Below are 12,087 nucleotides of genomic sequence, written 5' to 3' on the forward strand. Positions count from 1 at the left end.
ATCCACGCACACTCTCACTTCGTGTGGAGCATTAGGTTTCGGAGCCGCTACTAAGTTCGAAACCTACGGTGTCGGTAAACCTATAACCTTTTCAATAACATCCATTTCCTCTAAACTTTTAAGTTGATGTTCGACTTGCGCACGTACATGAATTGGAACTCTCCTAGGCGGTTGAGCTATAGGTACAACACTCTCATCAATATAAAACTTAACTTTTCTGTCTTTCAGACATCCTAAGCCTGTGAAAACTTGTGAATATTTCATTAATAAGTCCTGAATATGCGTCTTTGCTTTGGACTGATTTGTGAAATGATTGTATTTGACGTAAAATCCCGCGCTCTACTGATAATTCATAACTGATCAATGATTCTTTGTTGCCTTTAACAATATGGAAATCTTTTGTAATAAATTTTGACTCCACAAGCAAGAAATATATGCCTATGAATGGAAGTGGAGATGTCTGCCCAAATGCGAATGCTTTTGTTTTCGTTTTCTTGATTTCTTGACGAATATTCATTTTCTTGAGGTCGATTTCGCTGATAATATTTAACGATGAACCGCTATCTATCAACACATAAACATCTACACAATTTAATGTAATGCATTTCTTTGGCACTTTTTTTCCATCTGATATCTTAAATCCAAATAACACATCGCACTCATTTGAACTGATACTCGGCGTGCTTGCCTCTGATAAAACTTGTGAATCCGACTGTTCATCATCGATTAACTTCACCTTGTTTTGACGTTTTCTGCAGACCGATATGAAATGATTCTTTTTATGACAGTAATTACATTCTGCTCCGATAGCAGGGCAACGTGACAGATGGGGATACTTTCCTCCACAATTTCGGCATTTGTTATTTCGTTCTGGAGGGTTATTTCGCCTTCCCGACGACAAACTTGCTACGGGATAGTTTGATATGAACGTTGCTGAAATCGTTTAGGTGCGAATCCCTTTGATTGACGGCTAAATCGAGGATTGCTTTTTACCCGCACTACCTGCTGACTACTGTATCTTTTGACATATTTGCTGCTTGAGTTTTTGATATTTCCATAGTTCTCATTTTTGTAAGTAAGTCATTAAGTGATTTATCCGGATCTTGTAAACACTGCATTCTCATTTTTTGTGAAACAACAACCTGTATGATCTGGCTTTTAATTTCTGAGTCAATGTCCGAAAATTCACAATTCTTAGCTTTCTGACGTAATCTTGTTGTAAACTGGTCGATATATTCCCCATGCAACTGCTTCATATTACGAAATTCGAATATTTCAAATTGTGTGTTTTTTCTTGGCTTAAAGTATGATGTTAATCCAATTTTCGTTTCTTCATAAGTTTTCATTGTCTTCTTTTAAATTCAATGTATCATAGATATCTTAAACATCATCTCCTGCATAATGAAGTAACAGTGCTTTTTTCGTTTTCTAGTGTTTATACCCAGTCCAACAAATAAGTTTTCTAATTTCTTTAAATACTTTTCCCATCGTACTCCCAGAGAATTTTCATCAGCAAAACCATCGAATTTCGGAAAAGCAGGAAAATTATCCATTTTCAAATCTGCATGCTTTTTATCACAGAGTCAGTTTAAATTAATCCACAGTTTTGTTTAATATCCGATCCTCGTCGCCAATGTAACATTTATATTTTCTATTTGGATGGCTTACTAGCACACAAACTAAACAAGACCCGAAGGATGGTTTATATATTTTATTATATGTGTTGCATCCAAGTAAACACTCATAAACTCCCAAACATCAAGTAAAAATATATACAGTAACAATAACGATATTTAATATTAAAGACGTGGCTTTATCTATCTTGTAGACTTTCTTACTACAGTCATCTACAATTAAAATGAAACGGATCAAGCTTAATTTCATCTTTAAATGTTTTACCAAGATTAAGATACATGCTTTAACCAATTAATAAATTATTGTAGTTATATTTCCAAACAACCGTTTATATAGGCATATATAACCTCTCAAAAATCATATAAAAATAATAATGTAAACAAAATATATTGTGTCCACAGATTTTCATGTTTTATCACTAGGTAAACTTGCTTTATTGTCTACTTAGTTAAAATGTAATATAAACAAAGTCATCATGTTCCATGTATTTCTTTGGAACTACATGTATAAATATCAAATTTGATATTGTATTTAAAAATCTGAAAAAGTAGTTCTATCATACAGGATATAAATTGCGGTAGGAGAGAAAACTACAAAGAAAATTAAAAGTAAAACACAAGTTTACTTACATTCTAGGTGTCTATGATAAATCCTCTACGGTGTTATGTATTGTAACAGCTTTATCCGTTTATATTTCTTTCAATATTCTGCTTTTGTTCTTCACATTGCAATATGGAATATACGTTGTTCCGTGTGGACAATCGTGCACGCAATTTCGTCCTTACCCGCGGTGCACAATGGTACACATCGTACAATTGCGTTTTCACCATTACAACATCACGCTATCGTATTTTCACCATTGTACCATCGAGTTTTCACCATTGTATCACCGCCTTTTCTCCATTGTTTCATCGCAATTTCACCATCGTACCAACGCCTTTTCACCACCGTTCAATCGCGTTTTTTACAATCTTGCCATCGCGTTTTCACCATCATGTCATCGCCTTTTTACCATGGTACTATCGCCTTTTCACCATCGTGCTATTACTCAAAGAATATTTGAGACATCAACTTCATAGTTAGATAGATCTCATAGATACGCAAGCAGAGTGCGGGGTTTAATAATGAGTATTCATCTACATACCATTGCGCATGACCACCGGAAGACGATGCCATGATGATGACATCTCGATTGTACGATGTTGAAAACACGATGATGCGATGGTACGATCGTGGAAACGCGATCGTACAATGGTGTAGCCGCCATTGTACGAAGATGAAATCTCGATATAACACCACTTTTCACCATCGTACCATTGCGACATCGCAATTTCAACATTGTACTATCGTGTTTTCATCATCATAACTTCGTGTTTTCATCATCGTACCATTGCGTTTTCTCCATCTTGCCATCGTACATCGGGGGTAAGGACGAAATTATAACAAACGGAACACCGTAGCAATACAATTTAACATCGTAAACAAACGGAATGTGCTTTACAGTAAACCTTAGTAGTACAAAAAGTGGTTCCGCAGTTTGCAAGAATACAAAAAATTAAAGGTACCAAGCTGGCAAAAAGTCATTGAAAGATTATATAACACATTGAAGAAAAGACACGCACCAACAAAAAAGTGGTGTACAAAGAATGGCAATTTTCCTTCAATTTATCTTCTTTTTATAAATAATTTTAATTTTATATTGACAACATTACTTCGAGACATGAAATAATACAACAATCTGTATGAATGCTTTGTGAATTTTGTATGTCACATATTGTCAGTGTAACATAAAACATTGTCTTCTTATAGAGATATATGTATTACGCCAGGTTGTGTTGAATAAATTGAGTAATAAAGTAGCATAATGATACCTTTTAAATCTAAGTTGATAACAAAATAATACATCCTCTGCACATAGTTCCGACATTGCTCTGAATGTGATAATCACTGACTTGCCGGAACAAGCAAATGAAGTAACAGTACATAAAGTAAACAAGTTAATTAATGACGGTCTAAAATTGATTAACATAGAGGTTGATAAAGCAGAGCGAAAGAAATCTAGGAACCCGAAACGTCCGGGGGTGGTGATAGCGAAGTTCAAATCATTCGAAGACAAAAAAAATGTTATGTTGCAGAAAAACAGACTAAACAATAACAAACAGTACAGCAACGTATTTATCAATCATGATTTGTCTTATTCAGAAAGGTGTATGTCAGATAACTTTCGAACGGTGCTTGGAGCTCTCCGTCAACATGGTCTAGCAGTAAGAGGTTCTCGAGTGGTGAGGATGAACGAACGAGCAGAAGATAGCAAAAGTGATTCTCCAGGAAGGCTTGGTCATCAGAATGTTCCTTGTCGTAGTTTCAGTGAAGTGGCTATAGCCAATACTAGTGATAACTCTGACACTCGCGGTTCTTTTTTCAGGGGAAATAACTCGCGTCGTGGTAATTATCATAACTCTCGTGAAACATGGCATTCTGACACTCGCGATTCTCTTCTCAGGGGAGGTAACCCACACATAGGTGGGAATAATGACTCTCACATGAGAAATTCTAATAAAAGAAACAATCCCTCTCAAGAGGATAATTATAACAATGATGAGTGGCAAAGATCTGGATATGGTGCGTTTACAACCCCAACAGACGTGGTCGTGGACAAGGTCGTGGCTATGGTCGTAATGAAAAGCGTGACAATCATAGTGGACAGAGACAGAACAATTATAATTAGTTATCAGCAGGTTTTTGGAATGTTCGTGGCTTTAATTTTAATCCAGTGTCTGATAATTTTGTTGTACGTTCAACTTGTATTTTAGAACAAAATTTTGATATATTAGCAATTGCAGAATCACATTTACAGGATAACGAAGTGATTAATCTAGAAGGGTATAAATGGTTCGGTTTTAATCGAAAGAATTGACATAGAAATGCTAGAAATGGTTCGGGAGGAGTTGGTTTTTTCATTAAGGAAAATGTTTTAAATTATTTTGATGTAAATATTTTAGACAATTCATTTGAAGGAATTTTTTGGCTGAAATTAATACATAAAAAGACAAGTATTGTTTATTACCTTGTGTCTGTTATCTGCCTCCTGAAAATTGTTCTCGTTTTTTTTATGTTTATGCCTTTTATGATCATTTACTAGCATGTATATATCAGTACCAAAAAGAAGGTACAATCTATGTCTGTGTAGACCTAAATAGTCGATGTGGCGATTTAGGTGACTTCATTGTTGGGGTAGATAATGTTTTACAGAGAAAAGTTATAGATTTTACGGTGAATCATTATGGTGAAATTTTAATAGATTTTTTAATTAACACAAATATGTCTTTACTAAATGGTAGAAGCAATTGCAGTGACAATTTTACATCAATCTCTGTTAAGGGCTCATCGGTGGTAGACTACTGTTTTTCGCTACATGAAAGTATGAATGATTTTATAGACTTGTAACACCTGTGACAGAATTGTTGCAGAATATTGGTGTTTTTTCACCTACCTGCTTACCAGATCACTCATTACTGTCATGGCGAATTAATACAATTAATTAATACAAATATTGTCAATCTAAGTGAGAACTGTAGTAGAGATTATGTTAATAGCGGTTATGATAAGTTTGATCTGGAAAATGTTCCAAATGATTTTATGAATACTCAATCTGTTTTAGATAAGATTAATATTTTAATTGATAATCTGGAGCAATTTGTTGTAAATAAAAATAGTATTGACAGGGTGTATAAGCAATGGTGTGATATTGTGAAAGATAGTATGTATACAAATATATCATACAGAACCGTAAGAAATAATAATAGTAATTTTAGAAAATGTAGAATTAAGAAACCATGGTGGAATAACCATTTGACTGAGTTGTGGTCTAAGTTGTGTATAGCAGAGCAAAATTGGTTAAGTTGTAAAGTGAGGAATAATAGTAATTTGTTAAAAGCTATTTATGTAAATAGTCGTAAGTGTTTTGACAAAGAAGTGCAGAAATGTAAGCGCACTTACTGGTATAGTTTACAAAATGACTTGATACAGGAATGTGAGGTTGATCAGAATAAATTTTGGCAATCAATAGGTAAGATTGGTGTTAGTTATAGTGGTAAAAATAAAATACCAGAAGAAGTTTTGTTAGAGGACGGTTCTACTTCTTATTGTATACAAGATGTTCTAGATAAGTGGAGAATGGATTTTAGCTCATTGTTTAATCATGTTAATATTACAAATCATGATGCAAACAGTGTTTTGTAACAGAAGATAGTAATCAAAATTGTTCCTTTAATGGTCAGATTTCTCTTAGAGACCCACTGTCATACAGAGGTATATCACTTGCATCGTCCGTATATAAAGTTTATTGTAGAATCATTAATATGAGATTAAATGATTGGGTGGAGAAAAATAATGTATTTGTCGATGAACAGAATGGCTTCAGAAATAAGAGAAGTACGATAGATCAGATCTCATCACTAGTAGATATTATAGATACACGTAAGAAATGTAAGCTATCAACTTTTACAGCCTTTATAAATTTTCGCAAGGCGTATGATTGTATAAATAGGAATATTTTACGGTCAAAACTTATATCTGTTGGGTTACATGGAAAAATTTTTAACTGCAATTAAATCATTGTACTCTACAGTTTCTGCAAGTGTTAGACTATAAATAGTCATAAAACAGACTGGTTTGATGTTAATTGTGGTTTAAGACAAGGATGTATTTTATCACCTCTGTTATTTAATTTATATGTTAATGACCTTGCTGTCTATCTAAAGTCATTTAATGTGGGTGTGAATATTGGAGAAGAAAAGATATGCATTTTACTATATGCAGATGATATCGTTCTTCTGGCAGATAGTGAAGATGCTCTACAATTATTGTTAAATGCATTGAATGACTGGTGTGGTCGAAATGATATGAGTATTAATCCTGATAAATGTAATGTCATGCACTTCCGAACAGAGTCTATGCCACGATCAGAACATGAATTTAGATGTGGTGAACATATTATTTCTTATTCTGACAAATATACATATCTGGGATTGTTAATTAATGAGTATTTAGATTTTAGTATAACAGCTAAAATGGTGGCTCAGAGCGCTAGTCAGTGCCTTAGGTCTACTTATCGCCAAATGCAAAGTTATTGGTGGTTTGCCTTATGAGGTTTTTACCAAATTATATGACTCTGTTGTATGGCCGGTTATTGCCTACGGAGCTGCTATATGGGGTCATAAAAATTATTCCTGTATTGCAGCAGTGCAACATCGGGCAATGAGGTTTTTTCTTGGTGTTGGGAAATACACACCAACAGCAGCTGTTTCTGGTGATATGGGATGGGTGCCGCCACATGTACGACAATGGAAGTCATTAGTCAATTCTTGGGCCCGTCTCTCATGTAAAAATACTACAAGAATAAATAAGCGAATTGCGCTCTGGGCCTCCTGTAAGTCAATCAAATGTAAAAACTGTTATTTTTTGGTTCGTAAACAGTAGAATGAGTTAGACCTCAATATATAATGATATATCCATGCCTATATCCAAGAATGATATTGTTAAAGCTGTAGAAGAACGTATGTTTGCTAAGTTTAAAACAGAGTGGTTTGATAAAATTAATGCACCTACGGGCTCATCAGGTAGAGGCCGGAATAAATTACGGACATATTGTATATTTAAAGAAAAATATTGTGTTGAACCTTTTTGTTCAATGATTTTGCCTGTTAGCCACAGATCAGCTTTTAGCAAATTTAGATGTGGTGTAGCACCAATTCGTATAGAAACCGAAAGATTTGAAAACCTCCAGGTAGATAGACGTCTATGTCCATTTTGTCATGTGGTAGAGGATGAAACTCATGTAATGCTAGAATGTCAATTATACAATGATTTAAGAAATGTACTTTTTGAACAAGCTGCAGTTGCTGTTAACAATTTTATAGACCTGAACAGTGATGAGAAATTAAAAGTTATATTTAGTAATACTAATGTAATAAGAGTTAGTGCCAAAACCTGCTTCCAGATACTACAAAGAAGGAATTTGTTCATGTGTAAATAGGATGTTTTAATCCTGTTATTAAAGTAGTAGAAATGTAACAATAGTAGTGTACATAGTACATAATTTTTAACAGCAATTAGTTTTATATTTTATAATTGAAGATGTAAAACAGATATTTTTGTTTTATTTTGGTTGTGAAGGAAGATTGAACTGTGGCAATGATATAGCAGTACATTGCCACAGTGTATCGACATTGAATATTAAGACATATTGTGTATAGGCTTGATTTAAATGGTTGATTTTTAGGCCGAGTTTAGTGCAGTTTGTTTGTACCCTACTAATGTTATCTACACTGGCACACAAATGTATCATATGCTGGAAGGCGATCACCTTAGACAGTCAAATATATCCAACCAACCAATTATTGTTAATATTATTCATTATACTGGCATTTAAGATAGTGCAGAATAATGACCTTTCACGCACCATGTTTTACCATGTACTTATTTGGTTATGCATCGTGTACAATCTTGTACTTATTGGGACACATACCATGTTCAATCATGTACTTATTGGATCACACATCATGCACACTTTTGTACCTTGGGTCACACACCATGTTTAATCATGTACTTATTGGATCACACATTTAGCATAATCATGTACTTATTCGAATATATTAAGTCACACACCTTTCACAGTCAGGTGATTTTTGTGTTACAATCTTATACTCCATGATATATGCATTCATTTGGAACATTATTACTCTTTTACTGAATATTGATAATTATACAGCAATGCTGGGTACATGTATGCTGCACTAAACTTACGCTTTTGTATGAACATATTTGGCCTCACTCACAAAACAAGTAAATTGCAGTAGTATTGTCACAAATATTCTGGACATTATTTTTTGAAGTATATTGTTTTTTCATGAAGGAATAAGCAAAAATGTCTGTTATATATACATGTAACTTGGTTATAAAGTAAATTGGTTTTTAGCTATAGAATATATTTTACCAGTATCATCATGTTTTTAAATGTCTCTTATAAATCTATCGAGATTTGTCCAACATGTGTTTTAATATGATTGAACATTGTGATGTATTGTATATATGACGTGCTTGGAATGAGACAATAAACTATTAAACTCTAGCCAATTGTTTAAATTATTTATAGTTTCACACTGCATATGGATTTTCATTGTTTATTGAACACGAATAAATGAACAATGTGATAAGTTGATCTGTTATTCGGTGGTGCAAATGATACAAAAGGCAAAAGTGATTATTGTGACCGGCTGTCGGTAGGGGTGGTGGGTGGCGTAGCGACCTTGTACATTGAATACATTTCACGTTTTTTGTGTTGCATGCTTGTATACATTTATATAGTACTGAAAGTTTATGCAGTGGAAATATTGTTCAATATAAATTTCAGATTTTAAACTCATTACCTAACAAATATTCATAGGTATATTAGAAACATAACTGCAATGTGTTTGTACATTCAGATATAATTTAAAGACAAATAAAAAACCAACTTTTTCTCTTTTTATTCTATGAGTCTATGTCAAATATATGTCAAAATAAAATACTTCTTTAACAATAAGTACTGCAACAATCTGCGAGAATGTGTTGTTTAGTCTTACATGTTCTATATATATCGCATTCTGTCATCAGTTTTTGTGTAACAGATATATTTTCTTCTTAGAGAGACATTTATCAACCCAAGTCTCGTTGCACCAATCGGGTGCTGTAGTTTCATAATCAAAACTTTCAAATCCAAGTACAAAAACATACACTCTTCTCACATAGACAAAGCATGATGTCAGTTCCTGCTCCTTATTGAAAGATTCACAGCGCTTATACATTTTACTAGTAAATGCGTTATCACAACCATCTCTTGAATACCCCTTTGCAAAGCCCTAAAATTGACAGAAATGTTTTTTTACTGCATAACTATTAACTACCTGCTGTTTCAATATAAACACAACATAACACAAAATAAATTAAGAAGTGAATATATATGTATTTGATTGTAAAATTGGAAAACGTTTACTACGTATTAAAAGTTACCATTTACGGGTAAGGGGAATAACAATGGGATATGTCAATAAAATATCTTAAGTCAGGAATATTAATATTGAACATAATACGAATGCTGATCGTCATTCTAACGACCCACAGTTTTGTGTATAAAATAGTTCATATATATAGCTGAAATGTTGTGAATTATTAAGTTACTTTTGAAGGCACTGAACATTTTAAACTCTGAAACATTCTTCCTTATTGCTGAATAATGCCGAGCAGATATCAACATAGAAAATATTAATATGTTTAAATGTACTAACACATGCGTAACACACGACATGCATGTTACATTGATCATCGAAAAGAGATTTCCCAGAAAACCCCAACATCTCCCATGCGCTACAACCATAAGCTCTATTTGGAGAAGTATGTTTGCATGACGTCACTGCTTCTAGCATGACGAGAAATGTAACTAAAGATAACGCAGTGCCGATAGTTGTCATCTACAATTTAAATGAAACGGATAAAGCTTAATTTTATCTTTAAATGATTTTCCAAGATTTAGATAGTGCATGATATTGCATTTTAAAATCTGAAAAAGTAGTTCTATCTTACAGGATATAAATTGCGGTAAGAGAGAAAACTACAAAGACAATTAAAACTAAAACACAAGTTTACTTACATTCTAAGTGTCTATGATAAATCATCCCAGGTGTTATGTTTTGTAACAGCTTTATCCGTTTATATTCCTTTCAATGTTCTACTTTTGTTCTTCACATTGCAAAAGGGAATATGCGGTGTTCCGTTTGGACATTCGTGCATGCAATTTCGTCCTTACCCGCGGTGCACAATGGTACACATCGTACAATTGCGTTTTCACCATTATAACATCACGCTATCATATTTTCACCATTGTACCATCCAGTTTTCACCATTGTATCACCGCCTTTTCTCCATTGTGTCATCGCATTTTCACCATCGTACCAACGCCTTTTCACCACTGTTCCATCGCGTTTTTACAATCTTGCCATCGCGTTTTCACTATCGTGCCATCGCCTTTTCACCATGGTACTATCGCCTTTTCACCATCGTGCCATTACTCAAAGTATTTTTGAGACATCAACTTCATAGTTGGATAGATCTCATAGATACGCAAGCAGAGTGCAGGTTTAATAATGAGAATTCATCTACATACCATTGCGCATGACCACCGGAAGACGATGGCGTGATGATGATCAACATCTCGATTTTACGATGTTGAAAACATGATGGTGCGATGGTACGATCGTGGAAACGCGATGGTACAATGGTGTAGCCGCCATTGTACGAAGATAAAATCTCGATATAACATCACTTTTCACCATCGTACCATTGCGACATCGCAATTTCAACATTGTACCATCGTGTTATCATCATCGTAACATCGTGTTTTCATCATCGTATCATCGTACCATCGCGTTTTCTCCATCTTACCATCGTACATCGGGGGTAAGGACGAAAATATAAATCACTGTTGTCCAAACGGAACACCGTAGCAATACAATTTAACATCGTAAACAAACGGAATGTGCTTTACGGTAAACCTTAGTACTACAAAAAGGCAAGAATACAAAAAAAATTAAAGGTATTTTGACCAAGCTTGCAAAAAGTCATTGAAAGATATTATATAACATATTGAGGAAAAGACATGCACCAAAAAAACAGAAGTGTACAAAGAATGGCAATTTTCCTTCAATTTATCTTCTTTTTATAAATAATTTTATTTTATTATTGACAACATTACTTCGAGCCATGAAATAATACAACAATCTGTATGAATGCTTTGTGAATTTTGTATGTCACATATTGTCAGTGTAACATAAAAAATGTCTTCTTAGAGAGATATATATGTTTTGTGCTTTGTTGCACGGTCTCTATTGTTTAAGTAATTCAGGAGTTGTTGCCCCTGTTTGTGACTCTCTTCCAAGACATCTAAAATATCAAGAAGAATATGTGTACTTTCCTTTTTTTATTTTAAAGAATAAAACACATGTAAAGTCCAACATAAAGTGAAAATGATAACATCAAACATATGGAATGAAATATAAAACATGTTAAAATGAATTATAAAACATGTTAAAATGACATAATTAAATATAGAATATGTTGTCAATAAATATAAAACATGTTGCACTTAATTATAAAACATGTTTCAGTATAATCTACTTGTGTCATTAACCTTAGATTTCCTTTATATCCAATGACAAGAACAATTAACAAGTAAATGCAAATATATAAATAATGCTAAATTTAATGTTGTATAGTATGATACGAGGGGACAGTCCGGTCTAGATAATGTTTATTTTATTTTGTCAATTCTTCCAATTGTCTATTAACTTGGCTTCTGATTTGAAAGACGCGGGTACATTCCGATGTGACTCAAATTTAAACAATAAGAACCGGTGT

Source organism: Ruditapes philippinarum, unplaced genomic scaffold (assembly GCF_026571515.1).
Source record: "Ruditapes philippinarum isolate M1 unplaced genomic scaffold, ASM2657151v2 ctg4967_1_1_1_1, whole genome shotgun sequence".
Taxonomy (NCBI): Eukaryota; Metazoa; Mollusca; class Bivalvia; order Venerida; family Veneridae; genus Ruditapes; species Ruditapes philippinarum.